Source organism: Cariama cristata, unplaced genomic scaffold (genome assembly GCF_000690535.1).
Source record: "Cariama cristata isolate BGI_N322 unplaced genomic scaffold, ASM69053v1 scaffold1273, whole genome shotgun sequence".
Taxonomy (NCBI): Eukaryota; Metazoa; Chordata; class Aves; order Cariamiformes; family Cariamidae; genus Cariama; species Cariama cristata.
This window is the reverse complement of record NW_009606464.1, coordinates 51,691-61,960: the sequence shown is the minus strand read 5'-3', so window position 1 is coordinate 61,960 and position 10,270 is coordinate 51,691. Positions and strand designations below refer to the sequence as shown.

Here is a 10,270-nt window from a genome sequence, read left to right as displayed (position 1 = left end):
AAAGACTCCAGGTTTTCATTATGTTGTTGCAAAACCAGGCAAAAGACAAGAATAGATATTCTGACCATATGAAGTTTATATATTGCACAATAACAGCTAAGGACAACAGACTATAATTAACACAAATTCCATAATACTGATGTTCACAGTAATCATGAGATCACTTGCAAGACTTTTTTTTCCCCTGCCTCTTTATAATCAGTAAAAGTAGTCTCCATGTTCTGTATTACATAAAAAAAAAAAAAAAGAAAATCTATTTATTTGCCTCGGGAACCACAAGTCTTGTCTTTACTGAAGATCCCTAGCAGGAAGGTAGCAATAGTATGAGAAGAGAGAGAATAGTACAGTAAGTGTTGACAGCAGATCCAGAACCCCATACTAATACTACTAAACTGTTGATAACTTATTTTCTTCTTGAAATTCTTTTTCACAAGGTTGTCATTTGTCATGATTTCAACACTGCAGTTGGAGCATCAGCAGGTTAGTGTGAGGATTTGATTGATTAATTAATTAATTAATCTGTCAAAATAAGCATCAGACCATGAAGTTTCAATTTAAGAAGTGTTGGGCTGACAGCTGCTTCTCAGGGAAGATGCATATATTGCCTGTCATCAACTGGAATGAGATCTAATGCAGACGAATGGAGCAGATCTGGCTAATCCATACTAGGAGCTGATACAATGAGACAGTTTGTCATACAACCTGGAAGATATCCTGCCAGGATGATACAGAGTGCATTGGGGAGCTTGCTGAAAAGTTTTGTTCTCTTCAGGTAATATGAAAAGGGCTCCTAAAATCCCTAGCTGTGCCAATCTGACTTCCCCGTCGGCCAAAAAAAGTGGTGGAAGTGGGTAGGTGAATTGTCTGATATAGATTACTACCTCAAATAATTTGAGGTGAAGCTATAAGAGTGTGTATTTCCAACTTTATGTGAAGAATAGCAAGGGGTGAACAAATCTGTTTCATGTTGTATTGGAATGGACTAGAAGCTCATGAGTGGTGTTAGGGCTATGGAGGAAACCAACTTTTAACTAAAGGCTTACAGGAAAAAAATTGAAAGTGGTCTGATCCACAAGATCATCTCTGCCCACCTCTGAATATTTCTTCTGGCTATGCTGTTTCTGGGTCAAACCATATCGCACCCCCCCAAACTCCCAAGCAAACAAAAAACCCCCTAAACATCCCCCCCCCCTCCCAAACCCTATGCTGACCATGTCATGCCATTAACTGAAATACTGCATCTCAGAATGGACATGCTCTGAATTCCAGGGAATTTGTTTCGATCTTAGCAGCTAAAATGTCCTGAGCTTAGAGGGCACCTGCTGTCCCTCAGGGAGATAAGAGTTTTCTTTCAAGATTGAAAAGGTCTTCCAGCTGCCTTCAAGCTCCCAGCTCTGATTTCTGCACACAGAAACCACACATACATTTATATGTATAAAATAAACTTTCACATATATATAAACATAGTAAATGCACATAAAAAGATGAAAAGCACTGTACTAACTGTACTAAAATCGTAACAATACAGTCACACATATCAAGTCAGCGAACTGCTCAGTATGCAAAGAAAGAAATGGATTCAGCATGGAGCTCTGACTCATAGCTGCAAGTGGCAACTGGTGTCCTAAGACCGTTCCTCCACTGGTGACACAGTTCTACAAGCTGCTTTGGGCAGATGTTTCCCAGTACTTATGACAAAGATCATGGCTGCATCACAAGTCTGAACCTGATTCTTGGAAGGCAGTGAAATAAATGAGTACAATAACACAAATTTCAAAGTTGAGACTTACCAAGAAAAACTTGGGACTTACCTGTATGGATACAAATCCACCTTCTGACTGTCCTGACATATGCATATTCTCTCCTGTGATACAGATGAAATACTGATGCATATACATCTGGGTGGGATTTGTTTTGTTTCTACATTGTTCATCTACTGCTGCTTTCCACTTTCAGAAAACTGGCGATTCATAACAATATCTACTCTGTTTTCACAACCATATTAAGAACAGATGAGCTAAGACCCAGACTCTAACAGCAAAAATCTGAAACAATTGTCATGCCTGGTATTTTCTACCAGGCTATGGACCTCTGAAATCCAAGAGCTAGTCATCAAAACACCATGCACAGTGACTTTGGGGAACTTCAAGCCACCTCTATCTGGGTAAAACTTCTTAATGACCCTGAATTATTTGATGCTTTGCAAAATGTTTCTGTTCTTATAATCACAAAATTAACTTTGTTCACAGGCCAGTGCTACACTAAATATCTCTTAAAACTTAGGCATGCACTTTGCTACACTGAAAACTTCTTTTTACAGAAATATTTGAAACTTCTGCTTAAATTTCAGCCTTAGAATTTGATTGTGCACTCTAAAGATGCAATTTATTTTAATTCCCATGATACTGTCTGATCTGAAGTCCCAGGTACAGAATCGTGATTGAATTATATAACAAGAACTAAACCTGTGTGCAGAAATGCACAAAGGAGAGCACCAACTTAATAATATTTTCTTCTTGTTTTGCACTGAATTTTTCAGTGCTATCTGCATGATTTTATTCTGTTTCATATTCAGAACAGAGAATCACTGTTTCATTTCATTATAACTTTGTTCCCTCAAGTGGAGTACCTTATTTTATTAAAATACTGCATTCAAAGTTAAGGAACAAATATCAATAACTAATGATATGTGATTCATTGTGTTCCTTCTTGCTGTTTGCAATGTCATACTTAAAATCTGTTTAAGTCCTTCTTCATTACGCAAATAAGCAGTTCCACTATAGTAAGCACAATCATGCATAAAGTGAGCATGGTTTGCAAGAACCTAACAACAGTTTCTATGGTCAAACTTGAGAAAGAGGAGAGAGTCCACGGGCCAGCCAGAAACCTGGGGGCAGAAGCTCACCTCTTGCCTGTGGTACACAAGTCAAATAACTGAAAAATATTTGGACATTTTCTCTGTGTCTGACTAGGAGGACAACAAACTGCCATACTTCCATCTGGTAGTGTAAGATTCCTTGAAGATTATGGGGTAATCAGACACTTTAGAAAGAGAACCATCCTAGAAATGCAGTAGGTTCCCCAGTTTTTCAATCAATGGAGTTTTCTTAAAGAAGATGATGATGATATAACAGTCAAAATTATTACTACAACTCATAAAAATATTGCTCCTTCTCAAAAAGATTCTGTGCTAAGATTACTCATCCAAAAACCTTTGGTTTGGCTTGCATTCCTACAAGAGTAATTTATTAATTTCTCCTTGCCAAAACAAAAATATCCCTGGCTTGAGAAAGTGGCATTAAAGTGAGCAGAATGCTATTTATAAACAACCTCAAATGGAAACTGTAAGTACAGGACTACCTGCAGCTCTAACAAATATCCCTGAAGACAAAAAGAAGGCGTACCTGAGGTGGACAAGCTTGGAGTACTCAAGCAGAAAATAGTCCTTGAAATACTGCCAGTCTAAATTTGAATCTCCCCTCAACTGAGTGTCAAGGTTATTCATACAAAGATTATGTAAGCAACTTCTAATGCTTCTTTACAAGTAAAGCTATGTAGGAACTTAGAATAATCACTATCACTGTTGTTAAAAAGCAATTGGATAGCTTGCTTATTCTTTTATCTTCCCTTTTTTAAAAACAAGGCCTTCATAAATGGGTAATAAAAAAAAAAAGGCAACAAAAACATCAGTCTTTGTGGACTCAAAGCTTCAGCCTAGTACACCACCAAGAGAAGGAGAGGAGGGAGAATGTTCCTTTTCTTGTCAGCCAGCTGCAAATGGAGTCTGTGGAGGACCGATGCTTCAAAATACTCCAGATCCATGTAATAAATCTGTTTGGTTAAAAATTACTAACTTGGAATCATAAGAAACAGGTTCTAGTTTGAAGTATCTTTAAAAGTTTACCATGGATTATTTGATAAAACCTTCTTCAAAGTGAATGTTTCCTGCAGTTTCCAATTATATAAATGAGAATTTTACTACCAAAATAAAACTTTTCTTCATTTCTACTTGGAAATCTTTTAAAATTCTGCCTGGAACAACATAACAGGACAAACTAGCATAATTTTGATTTTTTTTTTTTAAACAACAAGTTTAGACAAATGAATGATTTCAGAAAGATTTTTTTTTTTTTTTTTTTTAAATCTGAACATGATAGATGATGCCAGACTACAACTCTGCATACACTGATCCTAATACATGGATATACTGGTCCTATACTGATCCATATCACCAAGCTTCATCCACTTGACTATCAGTGTCGTTCTGTAATCATTAACTTAAGGGAACCACCTCCTCAAGTAAGAGAAGGCCTTAGTTTGCTATTTAGTATTCATAATGATGTCAGTCCAAATTGCTGCACTAATGAAACTGTGCTGGTCTTGAGTGCAGTGTGAGGCACTGGCATGAAACCAGTGGCAAATAACAGCAACAAATTTCACAGTATGTTTAAATTCTCCCACACCTCCATCAGTTGTTCCATCCTTGAGATGATTAACAGTCTTTCCCCCTCTTTATTAACAGGTTTTAAAACAGTACTACTTCAGTATACTATTTCCACTCAAATGCAAAATCTAAATGATTTGATTCTTTCGGGGCCTGATGCACTACAGACTCTGGTACTACACTTGTAGCTAGAACAGTGTTCATTGGTCTTGGGCACAAAAACAAAGCAAGAACTAGCCAGATGAATGGTATGCCTTAGCTGTCCTGCAGAACATCAGAGAGAGAACAGACAGCTTTCTATTCATCAGAAAAGAGCCATCCAATTCCTCCATCATAAAAATTCTGTAGAATGAGCTTCAGACCCATGCTGGCATCCAACACTAGATCTATGGCATCACTGATATCCTCCACGTGCCCTGTTATGAAGGATTCTCTGTGTAGACTTTGTGCTGGCCATTGATTTTAGAGTGAATTTGACTCATGAAGTCCTAATTCAGAATCAAGAATGACAAGAAAAAGAAGCCAGTAAAATCACATTGGAATTACAGGCAGGGGAAAAAAAAACCCAAAAACCAGAAACAAAAAACCTACCGCACTTTGCTGGATCTCTCCTGTTTAACGGCCCAGAAAACTTTTCCAACCATTGGTCCGATATAACTACTCATCCCAGCTATTTTTGTTCAATCCTTTTCCTATTTATTGAGATCAACATTAATGGGAATGGCAGCATCTGTTCACTAGAAGCTGGCCTACATCCAATAATTCAGACCACATAGAGCTGATGCTTCATTGATTTTTGCAATATTCTGGACCTTATAAAAAAACAAATGTGAAACAGGCTTCAAGTCCTGTCATTAATCTCCTAACCACCAGTCACCATCATACCCAATTATTAATGTCTGAAAATATTAGAATACTGTTCTTGTACAACTCACTAAACATACTCATTCACTTTCCTGTTCTGGAATGTTATTCTTTCCTCCAGTGCATTTATTTTTTGTAAGAATGCCTTTTCAAGACATGTCTTTTCTGTATCTTCACTATCAAGAACTGAATTTTCAGTTTCCAGATTCTTACTCCTTAGAGATTTATTACTTGATGTTTTACTCAGCATTTGCAGTTTGGCCAATTCACGTTCCAGCTGATGAAAAGACCCCATGAGGATTCAGAAGCAAGAAGTTATGTTAAAGTACAGCAGGAAAATAATCTTATGTATGTTTCCTTAAAAGATAAGTCCTCTAGATGTATACTAAAAAGCATACCTGAAAACATCAAAACCGAAATTATTTTAATAAATTCAAACTCTTGACTGTCAATAGAAAAAGCTGAATTACTTGGCCAAAGGGACAGCTCTGCTCTGAGCAACTGCACATACCCTTCTGTTGTATACTGGCTCATATCCCAGTCCTATTCATATCAATTAGACCATTGTTTCACCCAGGCAAGACCAATCCCTCAATGTGACTTCATTATGATGCAAGTCTCAGCAATGAAAACAGAGTTCAAGGGTAGAGCTAAAATGGAAGTGCAGCTTTTCCTCACACACCTAAGGGGGGGGATCATCCCCCTGGGCAGGGATCATTTCTCTCTCCATGTTTGATCACTATGTGGCATAGTAATTACTCTCTGCTTTGTGGAAGCAAAACTTTTTTTGCAATCATTTTTAAGAGGTAAATCTTTAGGATCAATCAAGCCACTATACATCTGAGATTAGGTAAAGCAAGAAAATAAGCTACTCATTCCTTTTGAATAACAAGCAAGGATTTGGCTCCCAAGTATAAAACTTCCATAAAACTCTTCTTAAAGAAAGCAACTTAGCTTACTCTGCCTACACACCCCAATGCGAATATTATTTAAAATATTCATATATGCACTAACTATAGGCTCTTCTGACAAAGAGATGAGGTGACTGAAGCACATATCTGCTTCCTAGATACTACCTGATCTAATTACAGCAAGAAAAGGAGGAAGACACGACCATAAAGTCATGAGCCTGCACTGGTAGAGTCCTTGGTATGTACACCCTTGATCAAAAGAATCTGTTGACTCTTGATCAAAGTACTTTAAAGGAGTCCTATTTACATAATCAGCAATATTTTTTCAGTTATATTTGTATAAACATATGTGCACAGAGTGCACTCAAAGTGCATTAAAGACCTACTAGGAATGTTTACAAACTGCTGTACAGAAAATCTATGACACAGGTCTTTTCATTTTAGAATAACCGCAGTCGCACTGATGCAACTACAATCTAACTCCGATCCACTATGTTGCTTATACTGTTCTTAAAGGAAGGGGAATAGACTAATCAGTTGGAAATCAGAAAAAAAACCCCATAGTAACTTGAGAGCTGGGTGAGAAAGAGCTTTCTAATCTCTAAAACCACAGACATTTCAGACATGTTTATAGTATCAACTAGAATAGGCAATAACCTAACCATCTGGTTTTTGGTCCTCTGCAAACACCTCTACCGGATGACTAAAAGCAGCAACTTGAAACTCAGTTTACCACAATAAGTGAGTATCTTATCTAGTCCACTGTTCTGGACTGGATGTCTAAGGCTTCACTCTTGGTGCAGCTCCATTTACAAGCCCATTGATCAAAGCACTTTCACCTGAGGCTTGAGACACCAGATTCAAGTAAATATGAACCTGGCAGAACTGAAATGGGAAATGAATCCCCTGCAACACATTAAGTGTCTTAGAAACTTGGCTGTTGATTATTCTAAAGAATAATTAACACAAACAATGACATCACACATGTAATGTATTGTTTTCTATTTCTACTCAAAGTGCAGGGATAGCATTTGGACCATGTTTTTTATAGATAAACAGATTCTCTAGTATCTGCTTAGAAACGCAGTCATTATTCACATTTTCATTTATAACCACACAGACTTGATTTAGATTTAAACTAAAAGCCCTTTATACTAAAGGGAGTGAAAAAAAACAATGTACAAATCCTGCTGATACCTATTTTCTGTCTTCTTTGACCTGGCTACATCAATGGAAAGGAGTTTGGAGCAAAGAAAGATGAGCCCTAGGGAGTTTTGACACAGACTTTGAGATGATCAGGGCTGTGCATATTGTATATGACTCTGAACTATGCTTAAATTAATCTCCAGCACTGGGCCAGGTGTACGAAATTTTTATTAGAATGAAAGAAAAATTAAACCATGTACATAAATCCTTGGTAGTAATTAGAATGCTAGAAATGCCAGGTTGATATCACCTTCCTATTTTTTCTACTAAGTTCCCAGTGAGGTTGACCTCTTGGAAATTCTGCGAGTATGTAAGCCCTGTGAATGTTTTAAACAATACAGTTTTAATCTAATATAGCACTGCAAATGCTGAAGAGCCTGTAGGCTAAGAGGCAGATCATTCAAATGTAAAAACAAATTTGACTGGAGTCTAAACAATGTTGGCCTCTGTTGTAAACGATAGCTTTCTTTTGACATGGAAAGAGAGAATGCATTTTGCCAAAAGGGAATTAGCTTGGAAAGCCTCTGTAAATGATACTGCAATGTAAATAAACTTAGTCCCCCAGCCTTAGTTTCACAGCTATGCGTGAGAAACCCAACAGATCCTGCCTCATGTCATGAGTACTCATTAGCTTTTGGCTGCAGCCCACGTCTTGGCCTCGGGATATCATGAGAACTAAATCACTGATGTCAATCATTTCTCTCCATGGTGAAGCTGCAGTTCTTTGCAGTGAGATGCCACTAGTCTTTGTAGTGTCCTTGCTAATAAATAATAATTTCTGGAAACACTCTACTGCCTTTACACTTTGTACATAATTTCTCAGTCTTCTCTTTCCTTCCTTATCATCACGCCCAGCCTTATTTTCTCTCTGCTCTTTTTTATGGCTTTGAAAGTTCACAGTGATTTGGTCTCATTCATCCCTATCAGCAGCTGCTTCTGCTCTAACTACTTTTACCTTGGTATCAGTATCTCCCTCTGCCTTTTATTTCATGTACTATCTCAACAGAAAATGGACTGAGCTGCAGCAATTGCATCTCCCTCCTGGGTTGCAAAGAGTCAGGTAATTCAGAAAGCTATGTGGTCTTTTGCTAGAAATGGACACTTACACATATCTTCTCCCTTTACATGCCAAACTGCTAATCACAGCTCTCGGTGGTTCTGGACTAGCCTCCAACACAAGGGTTAGCATGGGGAGAAACTAATTTTTCATAGGAGCTAGTTTGATACATGACAGCATGAGAAAAAGCCAGGATAAAACTTCTCCTGAACAGGAGTCAATCTCCCCAAGTCATAAAAGCCCCAAAAATCCAAACACTAAAATAAAAATTACATGGCAAGCCCTTTATATAATGCTGAAGTGCAGACAAAAATCTGCAGTTATGAGAAAACTAAAAAAATCTTTTCCTCATCAAGAATCTCAGAAGTCTTTGAAAATGAGTGATTTAGTTAACTCTGCATGTGCAGAAAACCTTGACAGCTGATCAGTTCCAAATAATGTTTCAGCCTTAATTTTTATAAATTAAAGCTTAAAACTTTCCTTTCTGTTGTTCAATAATTCTAAAAGTTATCCTTACTTATTAGACACACTTCTATACCATACTATTAAAATAACATACATTAGACAAATTAGAAGAACAGAAATCATAAGAAGGACATCAGATTCACCTCTATATTCTTGATCAGGTTATTATTCAACCAAAGTAGATTCAGCTTTGCTAGGGCCTCCAGATTTTCAATCCTAGAAATTTCATTGCAATAAAGAGAAAGCTTTTGCAAATTTGCACATTTCTGTAGACCATCTATTTTCTGTTTTCTCAGAAGTATTACTTTGCAGCACTGAAAAACAAAATGTCACTCTCTTTTGTCAAGATGCCATTAACTTGCACAGAAAATTTTTAGGTAGTTCCAAATAATTTGACACCACACCCTCTGTAGAATTCTGCTGATTTAGAAAGCTCTTCAATTAAGCCAACAAAGAAAAAGTAATAGCAGCTACAATGGTTCATGATAAATGATTATGTGTTTTTAAATAAAGTATTATTTTCATTAAAATGTCTTCCAACCAGTTTCCTGGAAAAGGTTTCAATGTAATTACTCTAGTTGTAAAAAATATTGTTTCCAACGAGAGAAATCCATCAATAAAAATCCATCAATATGTTCTAAATTACAAAAACCTGTAACAAGTATCAGATGTAATTTGATCCATCTCTAAAATGGGATTTTTGTATACTTAAGTAAAGAAGTGCCAGATCCTGACTCCTTTGAATAGTGCCTTCTTCCTTGAACAAACGCAGGGAGTGTTTATGAAAGAATATGATTATCATTGTAATGAACTGGAAATTGTATTAATTTGGCTAGAAAGAAAACTCATAGCTCACTTACCACTACAGAGCATTCAGCAATCTACAGCTCTTTGAGCAACAGGCAGTAACCTAGGTCTGAAATCTTTTGAATGCTTTGTCCAATGAGAATGAGAATAGTTCTATTTGGGAAATATTTCATGCCTACAGTTCTGAGCTAACCTGAGAAAAACATCTCCAGTGCTGTTGGTTTTAGTCCTTCTTGATCAACATTCTCATGACAATCTCATGACAATTACATGTGTACTGGAAATGAAATGCAACTATTATTCTCTTTATGTCCATGCTGTAAAAAAACTACATTATACAGTATAATGTCTTACTGCCATTACAGTCAATTAGAGATAGCTGCTTAACATCAGTTGTGCCTTTTAAAACTTCCTCTGCAGTAAAATGTGTTTGCAATTTTGGCCACGTTCATCATACAGAACTTCAGCAGCTTTCTTCTGCTCCCAAAGCTCATTTGCAACGTATTACATGAGTGC

General features: G+C 36.9%; 1 pseudogene; it reads right to left on the bottom strand.

Moving 5' to 3' along the window:
- The window catches only part of LOC104158651, a 34,288-nt pseudogene extending 24,328 nt beyond the window's left edge, over window positions 1–9,960 (bottom strand).
- Window positions 9,961–10,270: the final 310 nt, after the last annotated feature.